Here is a 19,538-nt window from a genome sequence, read left to right as displayed (position 1 = left end):
CTCTGCGGTTGCCTGCTTTAGAGCAGTGATACGCAAAGAGTTCTCTTACACTCTCACATTCAAATGAGTATTTGCATGACTTCATATATAAAGAAACCAGAGTTTGATCAGAGCTAGAAGGTGACAAAGTTATACAACTCAATTAGCTTCTACTAAATGTTAGGGTACCCTTTTAGACTTTTGAAAAAAACATACCAGCAGTCAGCAACAGTAGTAGGTGGTATTGTAAATAGTTTTCTTATTAGTCTTTATATTTTTTGTTTTTGTTCTTAAACACTCAATTCCATTTAGATTTATTTCACTTTGTCATATGTGTCAACTATATATTTTTTTCTCCCCCTTCTGAAATATTTAAACATTTAAATATAGTTGACTTTAAAACAAATTACAAGTTAATTATGTTAAAAAAAAAATTTACTTAACAAACAAACTAATTGTTAATTAAAATATTAAATGATAAAAACAGTACTAATAACACTTAGGTGATTTTTTTTCTGTTGGCCCTAAGCCTTATGACTTTAATTAGTCATTTAGCTAAAATATTATCTTTAAATGTTGTTTTTTTAAATTTATTTACTTTAACAAAAATTATCATTAAAATGACTTATTTATCAATTAATGTTATTAAAAATTAATCAAATAAATTATTAAATTTTACTAAAGAGGTGGGGAGGGGGGTTAAAAACATGTTAGAAAATCAAAAACTAAATCACTCCCATGACTTTAATTATATGAAAAAAGTTTTTTATAACAACAACTATAAAAATTTGGTTATAAAATTAATGCCGCCTAGTTTCAATAGTTTTAAAGAAGAAATTAACTAATTATATATATTTTGTAGTAATATAGTCAAATTAACCCTTTAAAGGTGAAGAAATGTTTGCAAATGGTGATATGTCTAAGTTACTAATAGAAAAGTACCAGATCCCTAATTTGTCTTAAGTTAAGTTCGGATCATCATGCTAAATGTTACAAGTCCTCTTAGCAAACTTCGGTAAAATATTTAAAAGAACTTGATCCATAATAGATATTAATCAAAATTTTAGCATAATGTATAACCGAAGAATCAATAAAGGGACTAGCTTCGTATCACTTGTTTTACCCTGATTACTACTACTTTAATAGAAATGTTTTTAATAGGAACCATTCTCGTCCCCCAAGGAACCACTAACTATATTTGTTACATGTCAGTTGCTTTTTCCTGATTTCTGTTTTATATACACATTCTCTTCTTAAGTAACATTCAAAACTGGACCTGTTTTAATTCTGAAAGATCTTATGAAGCTACTAATTACGTATTAGTAGTTCTCCAATGATTTCTCATATATAGACAAATCTTGTTCATAATGAAACTGTTCCCGCCCTAAAGAAACAATCGCTGCATTAGAATAGATCGTGTATTTATATAGAATCGCTTCTGTCAAACTGAGTTAAATACTTAACTAAACTAAATTATCTGCTTATTCCCTCTCGGACCCGTAACTCTGTTCGAAGTTTGCTCTCTAGTGATCAAGCCCTTGATTATTAATAAACATATTTTTAAAAGCTTTTTTGTATCTAAAGAATCAAAATCTGAACTCGACTAGATTGTATTTATATGGAATCGTTCCTATCAAACACAGGACTAGTTTAATATATCCTCTCTTAGACATATTAAAGAGAAAGAGACTAATCTAAATTCTCTTTTGACTGCACTAGTTCATATTTATAGAGAATCGTTTCTATCAAGTATTGGACTAGTTTTAAATTTCAGTTGCTTTCGCTTTACTAACGAAGTGATTTAAAAAAAGACATATTAAAATGGGAAACTAAACGAAATTCTCTTCCTACTACCTCTCGGGCCAATCTTTGGACTTTACTAGATCATATTTTTATTAAAACTCCTATGAAACTCAAGACGACAATTGCTTTCACTTTAATTAGGAAGTGGTTTAAATAATGTATTATTTATTCTCTTTTACACATATTAAAGAGAGAAACTAAAGAATTCTCTTCCTATTCCCTCTCGGAGCAATCTCTGGACTTTCTAAGATCATATTTTTATAGAATCTTCTATAAAACTTTATTGAAGATTTGGTTTGAAGAAAGTAAAAATTATTCTCTCTTAGTCATATTAAAGTGAGACACTAAACTGAATTCTCTCCTGATTTCCTCCCGGACCAATCTCTGGACTTTATTAGATCATATTTATATAGAATCGTGAATATTAAACTGAGGACTTGTTTAATAGTATATCAGTTGCTTTTGCTTTAATGAAGAAGTGTTTAAAAAAAGGTAGTATTTACCCTCTCTTGAACATATTAAAAAGAGAAACTAAACTAAATTCTCTCTCTTTCTCTCTATTCCCTCTCGGAGCAATATTAATTAAGTAAATAGTGACAACAATCCGAGTTAATTTTCCTTAATTAAAGTGTTAAAATTCTTTAAAATTTTAATTAATAAAGTGAAATTATTAAAAATCTTAAGTAGTGTTAATATCTAATGATTACTTTAAGAAAATTGTTAACAAGCTATTGCCACACTAGCTACCAGTAGTTTAAAAGGTAACTAGAGTCTCATATTGACAATATTGAGGAATTTTTAGTATATTCTAATTAATAAGGTTATTATAAAATGTTGCAAGTAGTTTTTATTAAAATTTCTGACATTGAACCCACCCTTACCTTATCTACAATACCGCTAAAGGTTAACATTTTAAAACAAATTGTAACTTATTCTATAATATGTTATCTTTTTTTTAACTAAAATACTTTTTAGTCTGACTTTAAACAACCTAAAAACTTATTGAACCAAAAATAAAAAACTAACTAACCTATTTTAGTATTTTATCTAATTACTCGATTGCACACCTAAGTTATGCAGGCTACACTAATATACCTTATGTTAAACAATTAAAACTACAATTTCCCCCTTTTTTCTTGCTGTTTAACATTAATACATTATTTAAACAATTTAACAGCAATTACAACTAAAATATTTGTTTTTTTCTATGTCTTAACTTCCTTTATCACTGTTCAAAAAAAGCACCAATAAGTTTTTAATTAAAAATTTTAAAACGTTGTGTTATTTATTATTTAATATCATTATATTATTATTAAAAATTCCTCTTTTAGCAAAAGTAACAAATACCGCCCGATTTTCCCCAAAACACAAGAATTCTATTCATTTTTATCTCTAAAATACGTAGTTGGTAGACTTTTTAAAGCAAAAAAAGAAAAAAAAAAGTAAATAGACAAATTTGTTATCAAACTAATTACCCTGATTGTTTAACTAATTACTTAATTTGTTTTTTATTAGTGTTATATTTAATGTTGTTGTTATTGTTTTTTTGTATTTAATATTAAATAAATTCAATTATTTAAACTAATTGTATTTAAAAGTTGTCTCTATCTGTCTGTCTGCCTAACTTTGACTACCTTTTCGTAGTTTTATTTAAAGAAAAACTTATTTATTCATGCAAGTCTTTACAAATTGATAAGAATTATTAATATTATTATTAATAATAATAAATATGTATTTTATATTTCTAGCACACCTAAATAAATATTAATTTCCTTTTAAATTATATCAAAGCTTAAGTAAAGAAATTTTATATTTGTTTTAAACACAAAATTAACAAATATTTATTTAATTCTATTTTATGATAGAAAAATTTTATAAATAGTATCTGAAAACTAAAGCGCAACTACTTCATCGTTTACTGATTGTAAATGTGTTTAAATCGGTACACGATTTTTTTGCTTCCACTATAGTCCAGACTATAGACAAGTCTATAGTCCAGACAATAGTCTTGTCTATAGTCCAGACTATAGTCTTGTCTATAGTCCAGACTATAGTCTTGTAAATAGTCCAGACTATAGTTTTGTCTATAGTCCAGACTATAGTCTTGTCTATAGTCCAGACTATAGTCTTGTCTATAGTCCAGACTATAGTCTTGTCTATAGTCCAGACTATAGTCTTGTCTATAGTCCAGACTATAGACTTGTCTATAGTCCAGACTATAGTCTTGTCTATAGTCTTGTCTATAGTCCAGACTATAGTCTTGTCTATAGTCCAGACTATAGTCTTGTCTATAGTCCAGACTATAGTCCAGACTATAGTCTTGTATATAGTCCAGACTATAGTCTTGTATATAGTCCAGACTATAGTCTTGTCTATAGTACAGACTATAGTCCAGACTATAGTCTTGTCTATAGTCCAGACTATTGTCTTGTCTATAGTCCAGACTATTGTCTTGTCTGTAGTCCAGACTATAGTATAGTCTATAGTCTAGACTGTAGTCTTGTGAATAGTCCAGACTATAGCCTTTTTTAGACTTGTCTACAGACTAGTTTATGTATGGACTAGGCTAATGTTTTGTATGTTGGTCTTTGGAATAGTCTACGGACTAGTTTATTCATTATTCTATTGACTAGTCTATTGATTAGCCAAATGACTAGTCAACGGATTAGTCTAATAACTACTCTACGAACTACTCTATAACTGTTCTATTGACGAGTCTACTGACTAGTCTTCGGACAAGTCCACTTAGTCTTTGCACTGATTTATTAACTTGATAGTAGACTAGTAAAATGACTAGTATAAAGATTAATCTATTGACTAGCCTGTTAACTAGTCTATGGGCTAGTCTTAAACAAGTCTATGGACTAGTCTATGAGCTGATCTATGGACAACTTTGCCGACTCATCTATATAATAGCGTAATGTATGGACTACTCTGTTGTTTAGTCTATGGTTTAGTCCGTTGACTAGTCTAAGCACCAGTCTAAAGAGTAGGCTGTGGACTAGTCTATGAATTAGCCTGTTGACTAGCCTATTGACTAAGCTATGAACTAGTCTATTGAGTAGTCTATGGAAAAGTCTAGTGACTTAGCTATTAGTCTAATAACTTGTCTATTAACCTGTATATAGACTAGGCTATGGGCTAGTCTATGAACAAGTCTTCGGAATAGTGTTTTGGATTGGTCGTTTGAACTAGTTTTTAGACTTGTCTAAAAGACCAATCTGTTCACTTGTCTATTAGCTGCTTTGTTCTTTAGTCTGTGCATTAGTTTTGAGATTGTTTTCAGTTCTAGTTACTTAGTTAACGCAATTAAAATAAATTTCTTTTTATACTTCCAGAACTGACAATTTCGAAAAGAAGTCATTAAATAAATATTGCTTTTAGAAATTATTTCACACAATTTCTTTTCAAAATTTTCAAAAATTTTAAGATACCATCAAGACATTCATAACTTTATTTATTTATTTATTTCTTTTTAAATAAATAAATTTCCCAAAAAATTGTAATAAAAATGAAATGTCATCGAACCATATTCATTTATTTCATTCATTCCTACCATTTTATTTGAACACTACTTGTTTTCATTTCATAATTTCATAAGAAATCGTAATATTATTTTACAAAAAAGAACTGAAAGTGTATGTTCTTTATGACCAAACATTAAAATACAAAATTGAATGATTTAGTAAAAAAAATTTTAAATAATAATAAGAAAAAAAAAAACAAATTATAATGAGTTTAAGTGTTTGTTGTTCTTAAACGTCCATTCGACAAATTATTTATTTTAGTTTATGGATCGTATATTAAAATAAAGTTTATGTTTTTTTCCCCATTTGTTAAGAAATCAAATATTTCTATAGTAATTATGTTGGAGTTTTTTCTAAGATATTTGTTCCTCTTTAAATAAACTTATGTATATGTATGGATGTATGTATGTGTACTTAAAAAGAATAATAATTAAGTAAATAGAAAAAAAGTATTAAGCAACAAATACTTACTTTAGAAAAGAAACGTTTTGATGATGGAATTAAAATCTAAGATTGTACTTGAAACAAAAAATTATTGAGTTTTGAAGTGGTTTTCTGTTTTAGTTTAAAATTTAGTTTAAAAAAGGTTTAATAATAAAATAGTGTTGTTTTTAAGTTGTCTGTGTTAATTTTTTTTATTCCCAAGTGGGATTTTAAAAATACCCATTTTGGGAATTTCTACAAAATGCTTTAGGAATTTAAAGTAATAAAAAAATTAAGGCTTTATTTTGTTTAAAATATAGTTTTTTATTAAAAAGATAAGTTTTTGCGTTAAAACAAAGTAAATTACAGAAATTTTTCTTTAAGTGGGGAAATTTTGTGTAAACGGGGACAATGTTTAGGGAAAGTTTTTAGTTTTTTTTTAACAAATTTGTATTTTTAGTAAGTTTTTGTTAAGTTTTCTTAATAAATTTAAAGAAATTTTAAATTTTTGAAAATTCCTAATTTTAATACATAAAATCCCAATTTTGGAAATTTTTCAATAATGATTTAGGAATTTCAAATATTAATAGGCAAAAGCTTAAAAAAGCTTCACTAAGCTGTTTTATGGTATAAACTAAATTTTGTTCTTAAAAAAATCAAAAATTAAAGAAAAGTTGTGAAAGTAGGGGAAAAAGACGGGGGAGGGGATTACGGCAAAGGTGAAGGTTTTCAACAACTATTTAAAAGTTTTTATTAGATGGGTTATGTTAAAGAAAACATATAATTGAAAACTATATATTTTTTTGAGCAGTACATGGTTTTATTTACTTTTTTTTTTGTTATATTATAAAAGTGGGGAAGTATGAAAATTATGGGGAAGATGATTTTTAAAAGATTTTAAACTTTTTAAGACTTAAACTATATATAAACCTATATATAAAACTTTTAGATTTTGTAGCTTTAATTTTTAGTGATTTTTTGCTAAATTCCTAAATACTTTTTAAAAATCCCCAATTTTGAAGATTTTTGTTATTCAAATTAGGAATTTGTAAAAATAAACAAATTTTAAGCAATTTTCAAATATTTTAATATAAAAAATATCTTAAGGCCTTTTAAAGCTTTTCATTTGTTGCAAATTTTAATAATAGAAGGGAAAGGCGAACGGAGGAGGGGGGGTTGTTTTTTACCCCATTGTGGTGATTTTTAGTTTAGTATTTTGGGTACTTAAATTTAAAAGAAATTCATTTATTTAAATGTTTTATAAACATGTTTATAACTTCACATAAAATTTTAAAGCTTTTTGTTTAAATTCCTATTCCTAAATGGAAAAATCCCAAATTTTGAAATTTTGGTTTTTTTAATTTAGGAATTTAAAAATATGATAAATTTAAGCATTAAGCTTAAGTTTTATAAACATTATTACTGTTTTTATGTACTTAAGTTAACAAATTCCTAAAATAACATTAAAAATCCCAATTTTGGGGATTTTTGAAAATCGAATTAGGAATTTAAATATATGAATTATTTAAGCCTTAAAATAGTTTTATAAGATAATCTATGACTCTAAAATGCTTTAAATTGTTTTTTTAAAGTTTTTATTTGAATTCCTATTTTGAAATTAAAAAATCCCAATTTTGGAAATTTTTTGTTATGAAATTAGGAATTAAGAATTTTTAAATTAAAATGATTTTGTTATGAAAAAACTAAGTTTATGGTTGGTTTTACCATATTTTCCCGGTTTTTTGTAAAAATTTTTTCCTTAAACTTCAGTTTTTTTTTAGTTTGAGGGCGTAGCTTTTAAATATTAATTAATAACAAATGTTATTAAATTAAATAACAATAAAAAATTTTTTTCAAATTGTTTATAACTAAAGCAAAAAACTAGCTAACAGTTAGTTCAGGTGCGCAACAGCGAGAGGGGGGGTGGTGCAAAAAGAGAAATTCATCCCCCCCAAAAGCGAAAATTTTTCACACAAAATATAAAAATTGAGAAAAACTAAAAAAGAAAATAAGTGAAAAAAAACAAAAGTTCCCCCCTCCCCCTCCAAAACTTCAGCTAGATCCACAGCTAAGTTAGTTATAAGCACAGCTGTGTTAGAAAAAACAATATTTCGTTTTTTTTGTGTTGCTTTGTGTTTGTCAAAAGTGTAACAGAAAGTTAGAAAAAAATGGTTTATAAATTTATGTATTTTAAACGAAATGAATGTTTATTTATATTCATGTACTTGGTAAGATGTAGTGATTTTGTTGTTAGTACTTAACAGCAACAAAATATTTCTTTTTTTTCCTTAAACATGTACCTACGCATGCGCGCCTTAATTTTAAAAATGTGATTTTTTTTGTAGCTGTTAAAAAAATGACAACAACAAACTTATACTACGCGCACGCAATAAACTGGCAAAATACACATACACACACAATTCTGGCAAAATACAATCAAATTTTTTTTATAATAAAAAAATCAGATGAAAAATGTCACTGAACTGAGTTGGTTTAAGAAAACATATCAAAAAAAAAAAGTTTGAAAACCTTAACAGCAATAATAACAACAACAAGATTAATAAAAAGAAAATAAATTTTAAAGTACAATTTAATACCAACAACAATAACAACAACAAAAATATCGCCAACACCACCACCAACAACCACTCTTAAACACCAGAGACATTTGACAAATTTTGAACAGATTTTTTTTCTATAAATTTTCGCTTACTAACAGAAGAAGTAAAAAAAACCAAAAACATGTTTACTTAAACTAATTTAACTTAATTTAAGTAGACACTATAACAAATAACTTAACAAACAAAATACCAATCAGACAGACTCAAGTCATACAGACAGACTAATAGACTCACTCCATAGAACCGGCATCTAGCCAGCCAGCCAAACCGCCAAACAGCCACATTATTTCCTATAAAGTTTTTTTTATATATTTTTATATTATTAATTTTTTTTTTAAGGTAGCACGTACACAAAATTTTGTTTTACTTTATTGTCATAAACATTTTCGAAAATGTCTATAATAAAAACTATAAAAAAATAGATCTTTAAAACAAAAAATGTTAAAAAAAAATAGTTATGAAATGATTTTAGAAAAAAAAATCTAATAAAATGTTTCATTATTAAGTAGTAAAGGCGGTTTATTTAACAACCTTATAATTGATTTGTTTATGTTGATGTTTAACTGTTTTGTTTTTTCTTTTCTAAAATTTTATTAATAAAATTATATATTTTAAATTCAAAAAAAAAAAAAAAAATCAAATCAAACATTTTTATAGACTTATAGCTTAACCAGTAAGCTTGGCTGCAGTAGAAATCACATTCCCTTGTAAACTATCTTCTCGCTGTTATATAGTCCCAGTTGTACAACTTTTAACAATTTATTTTTTCTATGGGAGGAACCACACCCACTTTTTCCAAGCGTTTTATTCTTAAATTAAATGTTCATATTGATACCAAAGCTAGTTACACAGCAGTCAAGGCCTTCTTCCTGCTAAATTTCAGAACTCTAGTTCTAATAGTTTCCCAGATATACGAATTTTTGTACATAATTCATAAGAGGGGTTGTCTATTGCTAATCCGCCTATTGATTATACTAATGTTGAAATGAATCTCAAAGTTCTTCTTGCTAAATTTTAGGATTCTAGTTCTAAAAGTTTTCAGATATACTTAATTCATAAGGAGGGTTAGTACGCCCCCTATTGCTAATCCGACAATTAATTATACTCATATTGAAATGAATCTCAAAGTTCTTCTTGCTTAATTTTAGGATTCTAGTTCTAATAGTTTCCCAGATATACGTAATTTTTTACCTAATTCATAAGGGGGAATGATACGCCCCCTACTGCTAATCCGTCAAAATTTCAATTCTGCAAAATTTCAAGTTTCTGCTGTTTCTGTGTATCGATCACGACAAAAGTTTGAAAATGATCGTAAAATATAACTTAAAGGAAATTGTTTGATGATACGCTCATGTACGTAGGCGTGGCACTTTGCCTACTTAAAAAATCAAAATAAAAAGTAGTGATCTTTATACGATCGTGTTAAGAAAAGTTTTTCCAACATGGCTAGATCTTAAAACAATCCTGTATATCGTGTGATCATGACGCTTTCAAAAGTTTGAAAATGATCCTATTGATTTTCAAGCTTAAGAAGAATGCTTTAGATCTAACTTAAAGGATGTTATTTGATCATACGATCATATATGTACGCGTGACAGTTTGCCTACTTAAAATATCAAAATAGAAAATTAGTGATCTTTAAGTTTAAGATAAAATCTTATGATCTAACTTAAAGAAAATTATTTGATTATACGATCGTGTCAAAAAAATGGTTTTCCAAGAATTCTTTTCTTTCAACAGATAGACATACATGGATCATATAAGAATCCGGTATATCGTATGATCATGACGCTTTTCAAAAGTTTAAAAATAATCGTATTTGAAAAATTTTTATGCTAATTATACCCAACTGCTCGTGGTGATCTTTAAGTAGAAGAGAAAATCTTTATATAAAATTTCAAATAAATTTAAATGATCGCGTTCACTTTAAAACTAACTTAACGATCAAATTTAGATATTTTCTTTTGCGTTCAATCTATAATGAAAACTATTTGATCATACGATTGTGTTAAAAAAAGAGTTTTTTCAAGTCTCTAAACCAAAATTACATTTTATGAAGATTTAGTTTAAAATTCAAATAGAATATGTATCATTCAGATATATTGATCTTTTAACACTAGTTCAAACTGTAATGATTCTGATCACTAATACTAAAATTCAAAAAAAGAAAAAGCGATCGAGCATAAAATAGCTCAAAGTGGAAGGATCAGTTGCTTATTTGATAACAACAGACGGGTCTATATAGTGATTTTGGAGCATTTTAGATCTGATCTTTTAAGATCAAACTTAAACATAAAAATGGCAACATAATTAATGTTTGAGAAATCTTTTGATCGATCGATTCGACAAACTTCAACAAAAATTGTTCAAAATAACGAAGAATTGTAGTATACATTTGTGGAATTATATTAGAATTTTAGAAAATTTTGAAAAAAAATAAATAACCACAAAACCAGGTTTTTAAATGTTTTTCAATATATGATCTACATCTAGATGAAATGACATCAATCAGACAGAAAACATATACATACAAACTCTTAAAAAGTCATTATGACAAATATCGTATGTAAAAACGAAATCAATTGTTTTGTTGTATTGAAAAAAAAAAAAAAATAAATATTAAAGTGAAAAATTTTGTATCCTACAAATCAACTGCCATCAATCTTAAAGATTGTTTTTGTTTCTTTTTTTTGTTAAACAATTAATGCTTGTATTTAAGTACATTTTGAGCTGAGGTGTTTTTTTATTTTTCGTTGTTCGTATTAAAAATCCCAACCCATAAGATTGACAGATAAAAAGAAATGTAGAAAAGACAATAACAACAAGATACATTAATTCAAATCTTAAAACTTACATTACTAAATAGATACTTTATATCATACATATGTACATACATTTAAACATACTTTCAATCACTTTTATATTTAAATAATATTTAATTTTTAGGTAAATTTTTTCTTTTAAGAAATGTTAATAATAATAGAAGTAACCATATTTGATTATGCCTTCAAGTGTTTTATGATTTTATAATTTTGTTGTTTTTTTTTTTTAATTTTAAAATAATTATTATTATTATTTTTATATTTATTTTGTTATTGGAAATTTAATTTCTTTTTTTTTTCTTTTGTGATTGAAAGGCATGAAATTTGAGACAAAAGCAACTATATAGGCCAATACTTAATCTAATAATTGAAGTGAGAAGGGCTACTTAAAACTCTATAGACTAGACTAGAATACAGACTAGACTATAAACTAGACTACTGACTAGACTTTAGCCCTATACTATAGACTTGACTAGGCTATAGTCTAGACTATAGAATAGACTAAAGCATAGACTATAGAATAGACTATAGACTAGACTATAGACTAGGCTATAGAATAGAGTATAGAACAGAATATAGACTAGATTATAGACTAGATTATAGACTATACTATAGATTAGACTATAGATTAGACTATAGAATAGACTATAGAATAGACTATAGACTAGACTATAGAATAGACTAACGACTAGACTATAGAACAGACTATAGACTAGACTTTAGACAAGACTATACACTAGACTAGACTTTAGACAAGAATATACACTAGACTATAGGCTATAATATAAACTAGACTATAGACTAGACTATTGACTAAACTATAGACTACGCTATAGACTAGACTATAGACTAATCTATAGACTAGACTATAGACTAAACTATAGACTAGACTATGGACTAATCTATAGACTAGGCTATAGAATAGGCTATAGAATAGACTATAAAATAGACTATAGAATAGACTATTGAACAGACTATAGACTAGACTATAGACTAGACTAAAGAGTATACTAAGGAATAGACTATAGAATAAACTATAGAATAGACTATAGACCAGACTATAGACTAGACTATAGAGTAGACTATAGACTAGACTATAGAACAGACTATAGACTAGACTAAAGAATAGACTATAGATTAGACTGTAGACTAGACTATAGAATAGACTATAGAATAGACTATAGAATAGACTATGGAATAGACTATAGAATAGGCTATAGAATAGACTATAGACTAGACTTTAGACTAGACTATAGACTAGATTATAGACTAAACTATAGACTAAACTACAGACTAGACTATAGACTAGATTATAGACTATATAACAGACTATAGACTAGACTATAAACTAGACTATAGATTGGACTATAGAATAGACTATAGAATAGACTAGACTATAGACTAGACTATAGACTAGACTATAGACTAGACTATAGACTAGACTATAGACTAGACTATAGACTAGACTATAGACCAGACTATAGACCAGACTATAGACTAGACTTTAGGCGAGACTATACACTAGACTAGACTACAGACTAGACTAAAGACTAGACTTTAGACTAGACTATGGACTTGATTATAGGCTAGAATATAGACTATAGACTATAATATATACTAGACTATAGATTAGACTATAGACTAGGCTATAAACTAAACTATAGACTAGACCATAGACTAGTCTATACTACAGATAATTAGATCCTATCGTGATATTGTCATGCATTTACTGAATTTTCACGAGCGCCCTTTTATATAACGAGTCGATCGTGTGAAATTTCTTATAAAAAGTTTAAAATTTAAATTGAATTTAAGAGTGATCACGATCACTTTTAAAGATCCTGAACAAATTTCTTTAAAAAACATTTAAAATAATTTTCAAAGTTTCTGAATAGATTTTAGCGAACACTTGATATTTTGTATAAAATAAGCAGTAAGATACCGATAAAGCATTCGTAGACAATTTAGTTGATCGTATGATCGTAGCACAAGACTAATAAAATGTGTACTTTTTGACGATCCATTTAAACTGTGTAAGAAAATATGAAGTTTAAATTTTAAACTGATCGAAATAAAGTTTAAAATGTAAAGGAAATTTTGACGATCATTTCGAAATTGATTGCTTATTAAGTGATCGTATCTGCAGAACATTTTTGCAAGCAATTTATAATTGGTAAAAGCAATATGAAGTAAATTTATTAGGTGATAGAAATCGAAAATAGAAATAGAAATTTATTGCTGATCGAGCGATCGTAACTTAAAATCAAACAAAAAGAGAAATTTTTGCAAGCTATTTATAACGGGTAAAAAATTATGAAGTTTAGCTGATCGAGATAGACCTTAAAATTTAAAGGAAATATAAACGATCATTTCGAAATTTATTGTTGATCAAGCGATCGTTGCACACGATCATGTCAGTGAATCTAAGTAAAATTGTAATGTTCACAATCACTTCGGAACTTTCTTAAGCAGACGGGAAAGCAGCTCAAGTGTTTGGGGGAGGTGGTAGGGTGTTAAGTTTTGTTCTTTTGTTTATTTTTCTTTTTCCTCATTTTTATATTTTATATAAACTTTTATATTCAAATCTTAATTTAAACCCTTTTTTTGAGTCCAATACTTTCATTTGAATGATTTATAAAGAGTTCATATAACATTTCACTCTTGAAAGTACAAACAATACTCACTCCCTCACTCGATAATAAATCCAATAATTTTTTTCTTTGTATTTTTTGTTGTTGTTGTTTTTTTTGTAGACTGCTTTAAATGAAAGCATATTTAAATCTTTATAATTTTTTTTCTATATTTCCTACATTTCTTTTTCATTTATATATTTGTCTATTAGAAAAGTAGAGAAGAAAACAAAAAATAATAATAAAGTTTATGATTAAAACCATTAAAATTGAACCAACCCATAATTTTATAAGAAATCATATTTATAGTTGTTGTTTTTAGAAATTAAATTAAAGAAGAAAAAAAGAAAAAAGAAAACAATAACAAATGACGATTGAAATTATTTTAAAATTAAAAAAAAAACTATAAAAAAATATTTCTCAAAAAAAGTGTAACCCACATCAAGTATATAGTTTCAAGTAGTAACGAGTACTTAAGAAGAATGAAAGAGTTGCTTAACTTCTTTTTTTTAACAATTTACGACAATTTATTATTTTACATTTTTTGTTGTTTTTTTAATTATTATTCCAAAGTTTCTATTCATTTGTCTGGCTGCTAAAGAAAATTATTTTGTAACTTTATTTGGAGTTCTAATAATAAATTTTATCCTCACAATTGTAGTTTTCGTAAGAAAATTTTAGTTTTGAATAATGGCTGAAAATTAATATTTTATTAATACATTTGAATTCAAATACAAAGTTCATTTGCCTTTATATATCAATACCCTACAACACTATATACGTTTGTGGTAAGGTTTGTAACAGACAAAAATATTGGTCCTATCTATATCCATCTTCAAGTATAACAATCGTATCAGAATCGATTTAGCTATGTCTGTCCTTCCCCCAGTTTGTCTGTCTGGGTGTTTATGAAAAGCTTGTGCATATCCTACAGATTGTAGACAATGCTTGAAGGATCTATTAAGACTGGATCTCCTGTCTGGCATATATAAGACGCCTTTTCAGTAGCAACTCCGTTAGGTTTTATCAAGAGCAGTATCCTCAGATTCTTTTTGCCGATAGTCAAGCACTCTTATACTACGTCGTCCCTAAACTCTTATACTACGTCGTCCCTATTAGTCAGACAAGGCAAGAAGGATCTGTCAACGCTAGTTCTACTATCCGACATTACTCTTGTTTGGGTTGCTGCGCATAGGGACTACTATGGCAATGAGCAGGTAGATAAGCTTCCCAGAACAGGATCTACTCTTGATATATCCAACGCCTTTTTAGTAGCAACTCCGTTAGGTTTTATCAAGAGCAGTATCCTCAGATTTTTTTAGTCAATAGTCAAGCGCCACTTTTTTCACTAAACTCTTATGCTACCTCTTCCTTATTAGTTAGACAATAACAACGCTAGTTCTCTTGTCCGACATTAACCTTGTTTTGGGTTCCTGCGCATAGGGACTACTATGGAATGAATAGGCAGATGAGCTTGCCAGAACAGGATCTACTTTTGAAATCTCCAACGCCTTTTCAGTAGAACTCCTTTAGGTTTTATCAAGATCAGTATCCTAAGATTCTTTCTTCAAAAGGCTGAAAATAGGTGGAATAACATAGACGCATATAAAGCTATTGTGGCCCTCTATCAATGAAAAACTCCCAAGATACCTTATAAACCGAAGTATGCACGACATATAGAGGCTTATTGCAGACATTTAAGTCGGCTTGAGCTCTCTTACAACGATCACTTTCGCAAAGACAGGGAAAAGAAGAAACGGTCTTCCTTCTCCTATGTGAATGCCCTGCTCTGGCCGTAAAGAGAAACCGCTTCCTTGCTGAGATATCTGGATCTAGACTTAATGATATTTTCAGATTTCTTAAAGCTACAGGCTGCATCTATGCTATAAATACTACATCTGACGAGTCCGGTGTGGTCCGATGAAAACGGAGTCTTTGCAAATCTACTTTACAGACCGCGTGCAGTTAACCAACCAACGCCACAGATTTTTCAAGATAATTTTGTGAAATTTGGAAATAATTAAAATCAGACCATAATTTCAACTAGCCCCCCATACAAACGTACCCCCGATTTAACTTTATCCGCTTTTCCCCTCGTTTATATGTCTGGGAGTTTGTGTAAAGCTTGTGCTCACGCTTTAGGTCTTAATTTTCATGATAACTTAATGAAAAATGGAAATGGTTATAAAAGAAGATTATTTCGCCGAGCCCCTGTACAAACGTACCCCCCGATTTAACAATGCCAGTCCTTCCACCCGTTTGTCTATATTTAAGTTAAACTTGTGCGTACGCTATAGCTCTTAATTATTAAGATAATTTAATGAAAATTGGAATGGTATAAAAGTAGATTATTTCCCGAGCCCCCATACAAACATACCCCCGAATAGAGCTTTTGTGCTCATAATTATGTTAAATGTACATATGTCAAAAAATATCGGCAAAACTTTTAGTTTTATATAAAAGTCTTAATGACACTATCGATAATGATGTGGCCTCATTTAACCCTAGCCACCATACAAACTCCACTTCTAAAAATTTACTTGAAGATCTAAGTCGGCCATGCTCAACCATGCATACATTGTTTTTCTTACGATTGCTGTAGTGTTATTGTTTCAAGTGAAATAAAAGTTCAAATAAAGAAGGAAATAAAACAAAAAGAAAAAGTTTTTCCTTACAACTTTTGCGCAAAGTTTTCTATGAAAAACTTTTTGTATCCTTTTTTTTTTTTTGTACAGTTAGAAAGTTAGTTGGTGTAACGGTTTGTGTTGGACAAGTACGTTGGTTGGTAACAAGAATTTCAATTGTAAAGTTAAACATAACCTTTAAGAGATCATTAACTTTCTAAGACCATAGGAAATGTTTTAACAAATTTTAGTAATTTTTTAAAACGTTCTTTAAAAACTGTTCTTTTAGTGATCGTAATAAATACAATTTAAATTTATATTAAAAACTCTAACTAAAAATGGTTACTATAATGATCGATTCGGAAACTTATAGAAAGAAGTCTATTTTAAAGTTCTTTCATATTGATCAAGAAACATAAGTTCAATAATTTTATTTGTTTACACTATCAAATTGATTACGATCTTAAAGAAGTTTTTAAGTGATCGCAATGACACCATCAAGGATCGCAAGATCAGATCCTTTCAAAGTAATCACGATCACTTAAATTTCTCTTTTTTGTACGATTCTTTCATTTGATGTACAAATTTGTTCACGATCTTAAAGAAGTTTTAAAACGATAAGGTTGTCTTTCGGCGACATCATAGAGCATCGGTAGATCACATTAAGATATATTTTGCAAAAGCTTTTATAAGTCCTTTTAAAGTAATCACGATCATTAAAAATTATCTTTTTTGTACGATACTTATATTTGATTTACAAAATTGATCACGATCATAAATAAGTTATTAAATGATCGCTGTCACCGCATCAAGATCGATTGATTTGTTTTGCGACGAGTCTTTTGTCAACATTATAGAAGATCAGTAGATCAGATTCAGATATATTTTTGCAGATATATTTTGCTAAAGCTTAAAGGTTCAGATTTTAAAAGTCCTTTCAAAGTAATCATGATCATTTAAATTTATCTTTTTTGTACGATCATTTTATTTGATGTACAAATTTGATTACGATCGCTATCACGGCATCAAGATCGTTTGATCTGTTTCGCTACGAGTCTTTCGGCAACATTCTAGAGGATCGCTAAATCTGATTTAGACTTTTCTCTATATATTTTGCTTAATATTTTTCTGTTTAAAAGTGCTTTAAAGTGATCGTGATTACTGAGGAATTTATTTTTTTTTATAGATTTCATTAAATACGATCCCTTCGGAAACTGTATTAAAGTACTTTCAAAGTTCATCGATCACTTGATTAGATATCGACCAAATTTCTAAAGATTTTCATTTTCTCTTTAAGATCATCGATCACTTGCTTAAATACTGACTTTTCTTCATATTTCTGAAGATTTTCGTTGTCAGGTTGACTCTTCTTTAAGGTCAAGATGTTGAACCATTCGATTTTTTTACAAAAAATTGTAGCACTATCATCTTGAGTTTAATTTGATTTCCGATTTAAAGCGACTTATCACAAAGATCGCAAATTTATCGTCTAGAATTTGTTCGTCCGTCTGGTTAACTCTTCTAAAAGATCATGATTTGAACCGATTTGATTTTGACAAAAAAAACTTTTGTGAGTATTTCTAAATCTATAACTTTAAGTTGAATTTGTTGTCGTCTTTAAGAAGTCTTTGGAAGTGGGATACTGGCATTAAGATTACTTGATCACATTATGAATATTCCTTATATCTCACACCGTTTAAAATTGATCGCAAACATATCGTTTAGTTGATAGTTGTTAAACCCTTCTGTAACTATTTTATACCAAAATGACAATAACAATTGGTTTATTGACCCTAATTATTTCATACATTATCCATTATCAAACTATAAAGTTAAAAACTAGTTTCTTAAAAAATGAAAAAAAACGATCATTATTTTTAAATAATTTTTACAATATAACAAATATCTAACTAACGCCTACAATAAAATAGAAACTATTGTTTGTTATTGGCAAAATTAACAGAAAAAAAACAAAACCTAAAAACAATCTATATCTTTTCAAAAAAATCTTAATGTGTTTTACTTTTATGATTTCACAAAGTTTATTTTTTTTTTCAGAAAAATTAAAAATACTTAAGAATAAAACGAAACAAAAAAAATCGTAATTATTAAACCAGAAGAAATGATATTAACAATAAATACACAAACGATTACAAACAATTCCTCTATTTGTATGGAAATATCTATATTTGTGGATGTATCTGTATCTTCTTATATCTCTACAATATGTCTTCTATTAAAAATATTAATGTATTTTAATACATTTCAATGATATAATACAGGCGGCAAAGCGGTATTAGATAAATTACTAAATACTTTTTCTGATCTACAACTACACAAACATTCTAATACTTATATATATATTTTGTATATTTTTAAAGCTTTAGTATCCATTTAATGAAAACATATTGAACATATCTATATATATAAGATGAATAAAGGGATTCGGTTATAACAGAGATCTTAATTGTGACACATACTACTCTCATGTGTACATCGATTTATTCGATCTTTAAGTATTTTTTTTTATACTCACTCACTCAATTTGTCTGAAGTTATTGTGTGGAAATTCTTTTGATGTTGTAGATCTCTGTTGTTTTATGATCGTTTTTTTTAATATCTTGAGTGATATTATGGGCGCCTTTTAAAATAATTTATTTTGTTTGTTTGTAGAAACATGTTATAGATTTATTACAATAATTAAAATAATTAAATAATTTATATAAATAAGATCTTTAATAAAATGTTTAGAGTAAAAAAAGTGATCGCGATTGCTAATTCTTAAGGAAGTTTTCATTTTAAACTTTATTTTATTCAAATTTAGGAATTTAAAATGCCTTGATCACAACGCTGTTTCACCTGTGAGAACAGGTTCGGATCAAGGTAAAAGGATCAAGAGGAACAAAACTAGAACAGAACGAGAATAGAACTAGAACAGAAGTAGAACAGAACTAGAATAGAACTAGAATAGAACTAGAATAGAACTAGAATAGAACTAGAATAGAACTAGAACAGAACTAGAAAAGAACTAGAACAGAACTAGAACAGAACTAAAACAGAACTAGAACAGAACTAGAACAGAACTAGAACAGAACTAGAACAGAACTAG

Source organism: Lucilia cuprina, chromosome 6 (assembly GCF_022045245.1).
Source record: "Lucilia cuprina isolate Lc7/37 chromosome 6, ASM2204524v1, whole genome shotgun sequence".
Taxonomy (NCBI): Eukaryota; Metazoa; Arthropoda; class Insecta; order Diptera; family Calliphoridae; genus Lucilia; species Lucilia cuprina.
This window is presented reverse-complemented; position numbering follows the sequence as displayed.